Raw genomic sequence first — 13,341 nt, 5'->3', positions numbered from 1 at the left:
CAGTTTAGGTTAAAGACCATGGAGGGTCTATCTGTACTTCCATCCTTGACACCATTAACTAGCTTTGTATGGTAAGCTGAGCACTTTGCCTTTTATTATTTCATTTAGTTCAATTTTCCAAACAACTCCAGGAGTTCATCAGGCAAATGGTTAATTGAACACTGAGATCACTTGCCTGGGCTCAGGGCCTGAACTACATGGAGGGAGGCCAAGCCCTCTCTGTCCCACTCACACGTGAGCTGTTCCAGTGCCTCTATCCTCCCTCCAAAGGCCCCCTAAGGCTCCTCACCCTCTCTACGACCTCTTAGAAAATAGGACTGTGAGAGAAACGTTTTGTTGCTGTAACCAAGCTGAGGTTTAACTGTTGCTCAGGGAAGATGCCGGACCCAAAGCAGATGATGGGATTCCAAGTAAGCCTGAAAACCAAGCAGACTTGTTCAATGGCAAGGATCCCATTGGAATCGATATCCTGGGGTTCAATGTTGTCCACTTCCCAATGCAGCTCCCAGGGTTTTTCTTCTTTAGAGCTAAGAAATCAGCAGAGTTACTTCAGTGTGAAGATATGATGCAGAAATTCATTCTTGTCTCTGCACTCCCAGGATATCTACCCTGCATCATGCTGTTTGGGGCTTTTTTAGCTAATTCCTTCATTTTGTTAAATTCCATGCCATTCACAGGATGTTCAATTGATCTAATATTTCACATTTGTAATCTTTCAGCCACTTGGATATGTGAAATTCCAATTTTATTTTTAAACTAAACTTCATTTCTAATTGCATTGTTATTATGACTGATGCAAGAATCTGATCTGGTTTCTTGCAAACAGGTGGTCACTTGCTGATGTCTCTATCCTTTCACCTTCAAGTTCAATGAGCACTTAGCTCATCACAACTTCATCTCAGAGTGGAATCTGAGTGCCAGGAGCTACCAAGGAGACAGTGAAGAGGGAACATCTGACCACGGCTGTCAGCTGATGCCCACTGACTCTCTGGTACCCTGGTCTTTGGTTACTGCATGTGCCCTTATCACACCTTCCCCATGACTTCAGTTGACAGGACTCTTGTCTGATTGCCTACTCAGCTACTTGTAGCTCTTTCTGCTCTTATTGGGAAGCATGAGCTATTTCTTGGCATGTCCCCAGGAGCAATGTGACCCCAGGTGAGCATAGACTTCCCACATGCCAGAGCGGTTTCCTCACTTTCCACACAGAGCAGTCTTCCCACATGCTGAACTGTCTTCTTGTACACTGAGCAGCCTGCCCTGCACCCAGAGGCATCTCCTTGCACCCTGAGCTGCCTCCCCACACTCAGCAACATAGGAGCAGCAGAGCAGAACCAAAGCTTCCCATGGCCACCAGGAAACAGTCTCTCTTCAGTTCTCAAGGCCACCCATTCAAACTTACAAGGGTTGCTACCAATCAACAACAAGCCACATCTGGTGATGAAATCTCTTGGCATTCTTTCCAAATGCTGTTATTACCACCATTATTGATTTGATACAATTTTCTGGTTGACATTTTCAGGAAAGGTTACCAGGGAAGCATGTGTCTTCAGTACCTTGTGTCCAGACTCTAATGACTCATCAGGATGAATGCTGCATTTAAGGCCAGCCTCAGTGTGAGGCCCACAGCAGGTGTGCTCAGAATCTGCCATTCCCACCTACTTGTCACATCAGATGCACTGGGAACAAATGTCCATCTATATAGAATCCAGGAGATTACTTTCAGCTGGGAAGCTCAGCTGGCTGGCTTCCACTGGAATACACATTTGCTGTAAGTTCATGCTTATAGCACCCCAAATGCAAAAGCCTGAAATAATGGAACCTGAGCAAATTGGTGGTGATGAATACTGTGTCTGGGATCCTTGTCATGATCTCTATTAGTTGAGAATTGTCTACATGTCAGATCTTTCCATGTATTATTTTATTTAATACCTACAATGACAGATGAGAAACTATTATACAGTGTAAGAAAACTGTGTTAATTCTACAGGTGAGAAAACTGAAGCCCAAGAATTTTTGCTACTGGGCCACTGGGCTGGCAGACAACAGGGCAGGAATCAAACTCAGGACTGAGCTCTGGCCATGGTTTCTGCCACAACCTTATGACCATAAGGAAGGCAGGTTTCCCCTGATCACCTTTTGCTATTGTTTCTTTTTCCCCTAGGCTGCTTCAATCTTCTGTGTCATGCTTTAAAAGCTTTCTTCTCTCTCCAGCCACCCCTGGAAATGTGAGAGAAAGGAGCCTACGTACACAGAGCTGGAGAGCCCCTCAGGGGCTCAGAGCTCTGTTCCATTTCAACTAGAATGCTTCTCTTTAATCTGGCTTACTAATTGAATTTCCACATTTATCTTATGATATGACTCAAAATACCAGGGAGATCGAACCAATAGCAAAACATTGCCTAAGAATCATTTTGGATTCCTCTCTCTTTCTCTCTCTCTCTTTTTCTTTCATCTCACCTCATCTCATAAAGACAGGAAGTAAAGGGTAAAAAGGGGCCAGAGTAAAAGGAGAAAGATTGAATAACTAGCTCATGAATGGCAGATCGTTGACTAAAACTTAATTCAACCACAGCTGGTTTATCTGTGGATTGTTGAAAGCTGAAGATAATCAAACATACAATCCAAAAGTTTTTAAATCACCATAAGAACCAGTATATACCTCTAGTTTTCTGCCAAATATTGAAAGCCAGATGAGAAAGAACTGTGTCTGTGCCCAGCCTGCCTCAGGCAGCATGGTGGCTACAGACATTCCTACCTCCAATAAAGGGTGAGTTTCTCCCCAAATAGGGGAGGGAGTATATGGAAGATTGAGACATTGAGTTCCTCTGAATTATAAGTAAACACTATAAGAACAAACACAATTAAATAAAAAACAAAGAAGGTTTTGCTTAAAAATAAACAATTTTCTATTTTTTTTTTTTTGCAGTACTGGAGTTTGAACTCAGGGCCTACACCTTGAGCCACTCCACCAGCCCTTTTGTTCGCATGAAGGGTTTTTCGAGATAGGGTCTCGTGAACTATTTGCCCAGACTAGCTTCAAACCACAATCCTCCTGATCTCTGCCTCCTGTAGCTAGGATTACACGCGTGAGCCACTGGTGCCCAGCACTCTACTAATCATAATTAACACATTAATTGTACAAATTGATGGGAATCACTATCCTACCTTCTACTCCCACCACCCTTCTCAGTCCCTAGTAATTTCTCTGCTAAAAAGTAAGCAATTTTAAACTAACACCAGCTTACTGTAAACTTAGAAAAACTGTTAAAATGTAAGAGAAAATAAAAATCATAACTCCACAATGCAGATATATGCTATTAGTACTTTGCTGTATTCCTATTTATGTATTTATTAGTTTGGATAGCCTATCTAATATAACAAACCACCCATAAATCTTGGTGACCTAACACAAGAAAGCTTTCTTAGCTCTCATGCCACAGTCCAGTGACAAGGGGTAGAGAACAGAAGACCTCCCCTGCAGGCAGCCATTCAGGAAGGCAGTCTCCTGCCTGCAAAGGCTTCTCACAGCCCCGGCATCTGGCATTTGAGAAGTGAACACAAGGTTTTGAGAGCTAAGCTCACAGGTAATCTGTGCCTACCCTCAAAAGAGTCTGGGAAATACAAGATGCCTAAGATGAAAAGAGAGTAGGTTTGATGGGGACTTAGCTTCCTAGCTTTCTGGGTGGATGTGGATATGCATCCAGATATGTGTATGGAAAATAGCTATTGAAATGAGTTGTGGGTATGGAGATGAGTGTGGGTATACTCATAGCTATGGTTGGCACTGCTCGGTGGATATGGGCACCAGGCATGGATACTTACAGGTATGAATACAGGTAGAGGTTTTTTTCATAAAATCTTATTTATATTATTTTTTTCTTTGTGTAAAACGGCATTTTCTCAGCCAAGTGCAGTGGCACATGTATGAAGTTCCAATCACTTGGTAGGCTTGGGGAGGAGAATTGCTTTGAGCCCAGAAGTTCAAGACCAGCTTAGGTAAAAAAGCAAGCTCATGTCTCAAAAAGCAAAAGCAAAATCACTGCATCATCTTTATTTTTCACACTTTAATTTCAGAACAAATTAAAGAAAAAAAATACAGCATACAATATATATAATCCTGTCATCAAATGGGGTGGGGCTTGGGTTCCTTTTCTCCTACCTTAGATACAAGGACAGAAGAGAAAAACTGGTAGACATCAGCAGGTCACTCAAGGCTGTGTGAAAGCCATGGGGAAACTGTACAGAGAACACATGTTTCAAGTAGAAATTCCCAATCTTCCATGCAACACCATTTTCATCCTCAGGGAATAGCTATTGATTTTTAGAGAATCTAATAGCTATTGATTTTTAGAGAATGCCTCGTAGAAGTTCTTGTAGTTCTCTTTGTCTCCCTCCAGCTCAGAGAAGAGCTCAGGGCCCTACTTAACATTTATTCAAACAGTTTTCAAGATTTGGTCTGCACATGATAAAAGCGAGAGCACACAAGGGAGGGGTGAGGATAGGTAAGACACCTAAAAAACTAGCTAGCATTTGTTGCCCTTAATGCAGAGAAACTAAAGCAGATACCTTAAAAGCAACTGAGACCAATAGGAAAAGGGGACCAGGAACTAGAGAAAAGGTTAGATCAAAAAGAATTAACCTAGAAGGTAACACTCACGCACAGGAAATCAATGTGAGTCAATGCCCTGTATAGCTATCCTTATCTCAACCAGCAAAAACCCTTGTTCCTTCCTATTATTGCTTATACTCTCTCTACAACAAAATTAGAAATAAGGGCAAAATAGTTTCTGCTGGGTATTGAGGGGGTGGGGGGAGAGGGAGCGGGCGGAGTGGGTGGTAAGGGAGGGGGTAGGGGCAGGGGGGTGAAATGACCCAAGCCTTGTATGCACATATGAATAGTAAAAGAAAAAAAAAGATTTTGCTCTGCTGGAGCGTTTCTCAGGAGATGCTCAGGGGCAGGTCCTCAGTGTCAACCACACCACATATAAAGACAAGTACTCTGGTATCAACTCATGACAGCTGTCCATGAAGAACACATGATAGACATAGAGTTTGGTATTGTTCTTTTCCTTCTTGTTTTCAAAGAGGTCAAAAGGACCTGCTGAGGGATGAACAGCAATGCCCTGAATTCCAAATGGTCTTCTACAGAGAAGTGTTTGACTGCCAAGTAGTGGTCTTCTCGGTCATAGGCGAGGCCCTTATAGAAATCTCCATATTCCTCCCAAGTGATGTCATCAGGATTTCTAGTCCAAAGGACTTGGTCTTGTTCAGTTCTTCCTAATCAATATTTTTCTCCTTGTTCTTCTTGGTTTTCTTTTTCTTATCCTTATCATTGTCATCTTCCTCATCTGAACTCACATCTTCAGTCTTGGGCTTCTCATCATCCTCGTCTTCTTCTTCTGTCTCATTTCTCTTCCTCTACCTGTGATCACTGATTTCCTTCTCTCATTCCTTTTCTGAATCAAGAGTAATGGGATGGCCTATGAATTGTGAGTAATTCCTCACCTTTTCTTTCATCCACCTCTCCTCTAAAGACTCTGTCTTGTCTTCTTTAAGGTAGGCAATCATTTTGGTAACTCAGCCAATGGTCTCACCATGGTCAACATCTACAGTGAAGTAGGCCCCAGAAAAAGACTCTCAGGCATTCTGTTCATCATTGTTGTACATTGTGGTCACACTTTCCATGCCACTACAGAGCCCTAATAAAAGCTATCACCAAGTTGCTCAGTCATAGGAAGGTGTCTGTCCCAGCCTGAAGACCCTCCATAAATCCTTTAGTACCAGACTTGGAAATTGTTCCCAAATTATTTATGAGGTCAGCTTCTATCATACCAATGCCTGTGTCCACCAAAGTCAGAGTTCTTCAGGTTTGGGGATGATACCACGTTTCACTTTTTTATTCCTGTACAATTGGAAGAGTCTGTCAGGCTACCAGAGTGAATCTTGTCCATAGCATCAAAAGCAATAGATATCGGTTCCCAAAGGAAAGTTTCCTTGTTGAAATAGAAAGTTTTTTTTAAAAAATATGGAACACTTCATGGATTTGTGTGTCATCCTTGCTCAGGAGCATGTTAATCTTCCCTGTTATCATTTGAATTTTAGTATATGTGCTGCTGAAGGGAGCACAAAATAGAAGGTATCTTTAATAGCTTTTCTTTTTTTTTTTTTGGTCAGTCTCTCATTGATGACGGACTCACCAAAAAATGAGGCACAAAAGCCATTCTGTCACCATCACACTGGGATATCTTTGTCTCAGTATGGTACTTATTAAGTCACAACAACAGGTTCTTTGAAGAAAAATTCCTTTTGTTGTTCTTCTCATAATCATTGCTGTATTTGTAGTGGGACCATCAGATGTACCATGGAGACTGCATTGAAGAGAGAAAACAGAACTCAAGGGAGACTACAATGGTGAATATCAGGAGGCTGATTCCAGGAACCTGGGAAACACTCCATAGCCAAGGTCCTCACAAACCAAACCATCCAACAGCAAAGAAAATAAACCAGAGGAAGATTTTCCTTCTAAATTTTTGGTATAATATCTATCAACAAAAAGTGTTAGCTTACTATTGTCTACTGGGGCATTTTGTATGTCAGTGTGAAGGGTCACTATCTGTGATACATATTTACACAATTGGTCCTCTTTATTGTCAGACAAGGTAACAAGATAGCAGGGTAATGTTGATTCTAACATCTGACACAGAGATTGGAAGGAAACAGAAGAATTTCATAAGACATTAGTCTGCTCACTGAAAAAAATGTTGAACTGATCAGATTTCAACAAACTTTCAACAGCATGTGGACTGTAAGGAGAGCTCATTTCCTAATACCAGTACAAATGAGATTTTTAACAATTTGGCTGCTACTTCTGCTGCTTTCAGACAATTTGGATATGCTCTAGCCACTGGATCCATTACAGACTAAAATAAGTAATGTGTCCTCCATCTTGTCACATTCATGAATGATCAGAGTGAAAGGTTTGGTGTCATTTGGGAGTTCTGTGCGTGGAGGTTATTGTAGAGCCAGTTTTAGTTGGCTAAAGGACTATTTGAGATTATCCTTCCAGAGTAAAGGCTATGGGACTGAGTTTTTTATAAAGTCACTGAAGGGAGATGCCAACAAAAACCTTTTATTTTTTAAATATAGAACACTTCACCAATTTGTGTGTCATCCTTGCACAGGGGTCACGCTAATCTTCTCTGCATCATTCCAGTTTTACTATACATGCTACTGAAGGGAGTACTCAAGAAAATTTCTTAATCATCTTTTAGTCACAGATCTGGAGGAATTTTGAATGGTTTATATTCTTTCAACTAAGAAAGGAATCCCTTCTGCAGTAAGATCGTGTTCTAAATAATGAGCCCTTTCTCTGGAAAATTGGAGATTTTCCATTAAGGCCTTATGAACTTTGTAAACTGAATTGTTACAACTAAAATAATGATGATGATAGTGATAATAATAATAATAAAAGTAATGATGATGTTGATGGTTTGTGAGTGTTAAAGGGGGGCAATCTGGGAAGATCATTGCGAAGGGGAAAGGAAAGGATGCTAGGAGTGATATGTTAAAGGTGATATGGGAAGCAGTTTACCAGAGAACCCACCAGAGCTCTGTCAATGTTGATGAGTGTCCTGTAAGTCTACCCTGGGGGACTTCCTAGTATAGAAACAATCTGTACCAAAGGAAGTATGTTCAACTAATGGCCACTGTAGAGCTAAACAATTTCTTCTCTAGTAGCCTGCATGTTTATAATGAAGGTAGATATCTTTGGGCACAGGGTTCTTTCTATTAGGCCTCCTGGTGTTGGTTTAAAATTGTGTGAGGAACTAAAAACTAAAAATAGAACTGCCGTATTATCCAGCAACCACTCCTAGAGAAATGCCAGCAACCACTCCTAGAGAAATGCCTGAAGGAATGTAAGTCAGGATACAATAGAAACACTTGATGTTTATTGCAGCATTGTTCACATTAGCCAAGCTGTGGAAACAACCCAGATGCCCTACAACTGATGAATGTAGTTTTATTCAGCCCTAAGGAAGAATGAAACCATGTGGTTTGAAAGTAAATGGATGCAAGTGGAGGACATCATGTTAATAGAAGTAAGCCAGGCTCAGACAGACAAGGGCTTCATGTTTTCTCTCATATGTGGGAGATAGACAAACACAAAGGCAAGCAATAGTATGAAAAACAAGTCTCACTAAGGGGAGGTCACCAATGGGAGAAAGAGGGTGAAAGAAGGAAATTAGGAAGGTGAATATGGCTGATGTACTTATTTTCTTTACAAGAAATTGAGAATTGAGAAACCTGTTGAAATCACCATAAGAAGGGACTAAGGCAGAAAGGAGAAAAATGGAGGGGATGAACCAATTCAGGTTATAATACATATATACATGGCAATGTCACAATGAATCTCCCTGTATAGCTATCGTAAACAAACAAAAGATGCCTTTTTTTCAAAATAGGAGAACAGGAAGGCCTGTCTGGGGGTTGGTACAAGTGGGAGGGGGGAGGATATGAGGACAGGGCATAGGAGCATGCATAATATGTGGAAATATCATGAACACATGTATGTAAATGGAAAAATGAGAACCGATGTAACTATTACAGGAATGGGGGGTGTAAAGGAGAATGAAGGAGGGGATGAATTCAGCTATGATATATTGTAAGAACTTTTGTAAATGTCACAATGTACACCAAGTACAAGAAGATGATAATAAAAGTAAATTTTTTAAAGTTTTTAATTGTGTGAGGAGGTCCTCTTGGTCTCTGTAACTGTCATAGCTGTGAGAACAGGGAGAACAGGAGCCTGTTTGCCTTTTGATTTTTCTCTTGTTCTAAGTCCTCTTCACAATGTTCACCTAAGCTTCTCAGCTAGTTCAGCCACTCCCCATCCTAGTTATTTTTTTTAACTAGATTACTGAGCTCAGGGGGAAACCCATTAATTAATGAAGCAAGTAAATCATTTTCCACACTCAACTTTTCCATGGAAAGTCCAAACTAGCCTTGTAGTTGGAGACTGATTAGCCCTTTTGCCTACAAGATTGCATGATAGACCAGTCAGTTTTTTGTGTGAGAATATCATAGGAATAGATTTCAAAAGATTCTGTGCTACTTTTCCAGCTTTTCCAGTTAATCTCTCTCAGATATCTAATATAGATCACCCTCAATTTTGTCCTGTTTTCTCCATTCAGCTGTCATCATTCCTTTCAGACCTTTGCCAGGTTCTAACATCATATGAGTAAATTGATAAAGACCAGAGAGTCCTAGGTCACATGTTCCATTAAGAATTCCAAATTATTTAGCAAGTTTCTAGGGGTTTTCCCTTGGGTCCAAGCATTCTTTCATTATTATTCTGCATTCATATTTTGACCAGGATAAAAAGGAAATTAAAGAAGCAGCCTGGTTGATGAGAGGGTATAAGGTTATACAAATTTGTCTTCATATTTAGGGTGCAGAGGCAAATAACAAAAGGTTAGTAGATTCAGAACAATTAAATAGAACACGACAGAGAGAGGAGCAATAGGGAGAAATCAGTGTGAAGTCAAAGTACAAATTTTTTATCACTTAGTTAATTAGGCTTTTCATTTGTCTTTTGTAAAGGATTTTTTGGAGAGGCAGTCAAGTAATGCTTCCCATTGTCTTGGAGTGTTTGGACCCCTTCTTTTCCAATGTACCCCATAGATGAATGACTTTACCTAAGAAAAAAGCTTCTCCATTGTGGTGACTGTGTCTCAATCATTGGTGAATTTCACCCCTTTCTCTAGAAAAACACAGGCCCTGTGTCCATACTTTTAATATATAAAGTTAGCTGGAGTCCCAGAGGAAGCTCTTGACTCCCTGTCTTTAGGTGACCCATGATTCCCTGTCTTTCCATAATTTCATCTACCTAAGGCCTCTCACAGTTTTGTTTTTATTAGGATATATTCATTGTACAATGAATAAATAAGCTTATATTGTACATTGGTTAGGTCTCCCCCACCCTCTATCCCCCTTGATCCTTCCCCAACCATTCTAAGCAATTGCAAGAGGTTTCATATTTTGCATATGTATATGAAGTCCATCAACCATATTCCCTCACCTTCATCTCCTCCATTCACCCTCCCCCCTCCCACAAGTACTCCCCCACACATGTACCTATTTTACAGTCACTGGGCATCTTTGACATGTATTGCTGACGGATGTGCTAGATACTGTAACTTGGCAAAAGATCGGTTGAGTCTTGGTTTTTGCTTGAAATTTATGGATTTAAACAGTAGGTGTGAGGTTGTCTTCTGTATTAAAACATCAGTAGATGAGGTTGGTTTGACTGGGAAAGTCTGTTCATTCGATGAATGTCAATTATATGCATTCTATTTCAAACTAGAGCCACGAAATGAAGGCACATCTCTAAAGGAGATAAGCAAGTTCCTGGGTATATACCCAGCACCTAGCACCACACCAGGCACACAGTCAATCCTCTAAAGTCTGTTGAATAAATAAATAAGAACACCTCTACAGCCCCTCATGCAGCTCACAGTCTAGTGCTCAGTAAAGATAATCAAATGAGCAATGTCTACACTGAGTGATAAGCACTTGGGTAAGGGAAGCATAGGTACTAAAGGAACCCAGAGAAGAGACACCAGTTCTTGAGGAACAGGAAAGTTTGCCAATGAGGTACCGGAGAAGAAAAAGAAACACAAGACCTACACAGGCACTAGTGCCTGGAGGCAAAAGACAGAGGACACACTTCTGGTTCTGGTGAGGAGCAAAAGCAGCTCCACAGGACGGGAACACAAAGCAGCAGGGAAAGTCCAGGTCCTGAAGAGGAACATCATCAGTCATTTACAGAATCTGTGGTTGGTGTATTTGGCAGTGGAAATTTCCTGGAACTGGCTAATATGTGGCCACAGGAGTGAGTGGCCACAAGTAGTAAAATTACTCACATGCCATCCACACTCAGTGAGGAGCCAGGTGGTGGATAAGCTAGAACCTCATATGTCTCTGTAAAGACTTTAAGAGCCATGGACACTCTTCTCTTTCTGGTCTTATCCTACAATTACTCCAATCTCCTCTCTTCTTCTCTGTGATTCTGATTTAGGGATCTCTGGAAAGCAAACTCAAGTCTGAGAAGAGAGCAGCCAAACTAACCTCAGACTGAGTCAGTGGGCAGCAGTATGAATTAGACTGAGGACCCCAGGAGGGGGTACAAGGGCAGACAGGTTAAACACGCCCCAAGCACCCACTTCGTCACACACACTCACACACAAACCTTCCAAGCCCCTGATCTTGAGAAGGGAAAAGAATAGAGAGATGAAAATGCCAATGAATGATAGAACAGTACTTGCTAGGCTAGGCTGTAAACTCTTTTATCTCCTTCCTATCCCATTCTCCCAGGTACCAGCCCTCTTCAGTCCTAGTCTGCCAGGATCTGACTGGGCCCTCTGACTTTGACTCTTCCACTTCTACTACCTACTCTACTCCAGTTCAACACAGGCAGGGATCCCTTTAAGGAAGGAACTGCCTCTAATTCACTATGTTCCCAGTTTAAGCCCTCAATTTCTGCTCCATAAATAAATGAATGAATGTAGGGCTTTGAAAGATAAGGAATTTCCCACTAAGGGGAAATTCCAATTGGGAAATTCCAAACACCCTGGAAGTGGTGATGTCCCAGTAATCTGCAAAGGATTTGGACTGGGCTGCCCTTCCTGAGCCACAGTGCCTCTTGCTGCAGCTCCTGCATGATGGAATTTCCTGTAGGCCCTCCTCCTGACATTCATGCCCTCCCTCCACCCCCATCATTCACATTCCTTCCTGTCATTCATGTTCCCTCTTCAGGTCATTCATGTCTGCTATGAAGGGACAGGGGAGGCTATGTTGATGTACCCCCAGCAGCAAGGGATGGAGCAGACCCAAAGTTGAGGAAAAGTTGTCACCTGCCTGCACAGCATATCACACCCATAGTGATCCTCAACAGTTAACCCTCTAATGTAGCCCTGAGCTGGCTGAGCCATCGCAGCTTCTGGACAATCGTGGCTACACCAGGGTTCTTACAGCTATGCCCAGCACCTGTCTGGTTAGTCATTCTCACCTGGAACCTCATAAAACTTCCATCTCCCTGCCCATCTCTGCCCCACACAGAGGCAGGCAGGGTGTAGCTAATCAGAGTCCTGCCTGATGGAGGAAGCCTGGAATCCAACTGGGCCCATGCAGAAAGCAGCAGGAAGCCAAAGAAAGCAGAGACATCCAAGGACTTAAGGACTTCGGCAACAAAGAAATCTATCAACTTTTTGAAGCCCCTAGGCTTGAGTTAAGTGACAACTACATGATGGTACTATAACCTTAGACATGCTACTTAATCTCTCTAAACTTCAGTCTCCTCCTTAGGGGAAAATGGAGACTAGTAATATTTAACACTTTTTTAAGGTAGAGAGGACTGAGTAATCCGTTCAAAATACATAGGACGTTGTAAGGCATTGTGCAGCTTTTGAGCAATGAAAGTCTTGGGAAGAATTCTTATCTGAGGCTACTTTAATTCATTAACTGTCTGGTCAGAGGGATGGGTAAAAGACAGAACAAAATTCTGAGATAAGTTCACTGCCACCTGCTGGCACAAAAGAGTTTGACCAGTATCTTTTTTTTTTTCTTTTTCTGTTGGATTTTTTTTTTTTTAATTTTTATTTTATTCATATGTGCATACAATGTTTGGGTCATTTCTTCCCCCTTCCCCCACCCCCTCCATTACCCCCTCTCCCCTCCCCCCAATACCCGGCAGAAACTATTTTGCCCTTATCTCTAATTTTGTTTTAGAGAGAGTATAAGCAATAATAGGAAGGAACAAGGGTTTTTGCTGGTTGAGATAAGGATAGCTATACAGGGAGTTGACTCGCATTGATTTCCTGTGCATGTGTGTTACCTTGTAAGTTAATTCTTCTTGAACTAACCTTTTCTCTATTGACCAGTATCTTTAAGGGACTACTATGCTGAACAGATGAAAGAACACCTCTCAACACAGACCCTGAGTCTCACACTGCAGACTCATCTCCTTTGGTCTGAGTTTTGGTCTTTGTTTGGATGAGCTGATTGCTTTGCTCTCTCTAGCTAGTAGCAAAGGCAAGAAGAAAAACTGAGCAAGGTGCCAGGGTGAGACAAGATTCCTCTACCTACTTAGCACTGGCAAAGGCACTGGTCCTGGTTGTGACTGCAGACTTGTAAGTGGAATCAAGGTGAGACTAAGGCCTGAACTCTGGGCCGCTTCCTGCCTTTGTTTATTCAGAAGATAGATCCTGCTAGCCGCAAACAACCTCTTAAAACTGTACTTGGTGTATTTCTTATTCAAGGTGAACATTATACAAGTATCTA

At 41.6% G+C, this 13,341-nt stretch overlaps 2 non-coding genes and 1 pseudogene across 2 annotated transcripts; all 3 read right to left on the bottom strand.

Moving 5' to 3' along the window:
• Positions 1-304: 304 nt before the first annotated feature.
• Positions 305-11,005, bottom strand: LOC109699700 (heat shock cognate protein HSP 90-beta-like; annotated as a pseudogene).
• Positions 6,023-6,129, bottom strand: LOC141422824 (U6 spliceosomal RNA). Its single transcript, XR_012447546.1, has one exon. It is a non-coding gene; the product is annotated as a U6 spliceosomal RNA (small nuclear RNA).
• LOC141422821 (U6 spliceosomal RNA) lies at positions 7,140-7,246 on the bottom strand. Its single transcript, XR_012447543.1, has one exon. It is a non-coding gene; the product is annotated as a U6 spliceosomal RNA (small nuclear RNA).
• Positions 11,006-13,341: the final 2,336 nt, after the last annotated feature.

This window comes from Castor canadensis, chromosome 4, assembly GCF_047511655.1.
Source record: "Castor canadensis chromosome 4, mCasCan1.hap1v2, whole genome shotgun sequence".
Classification (NCBI taxonomy): Eukaryota; Metazoa; Chordata; class Mammalia; order Rodentia; family Castoridae; genus Castor; species Castor canadensis.
This window is presented reverse-complemented; position numbering and strand designations above follow the sequence as displayed.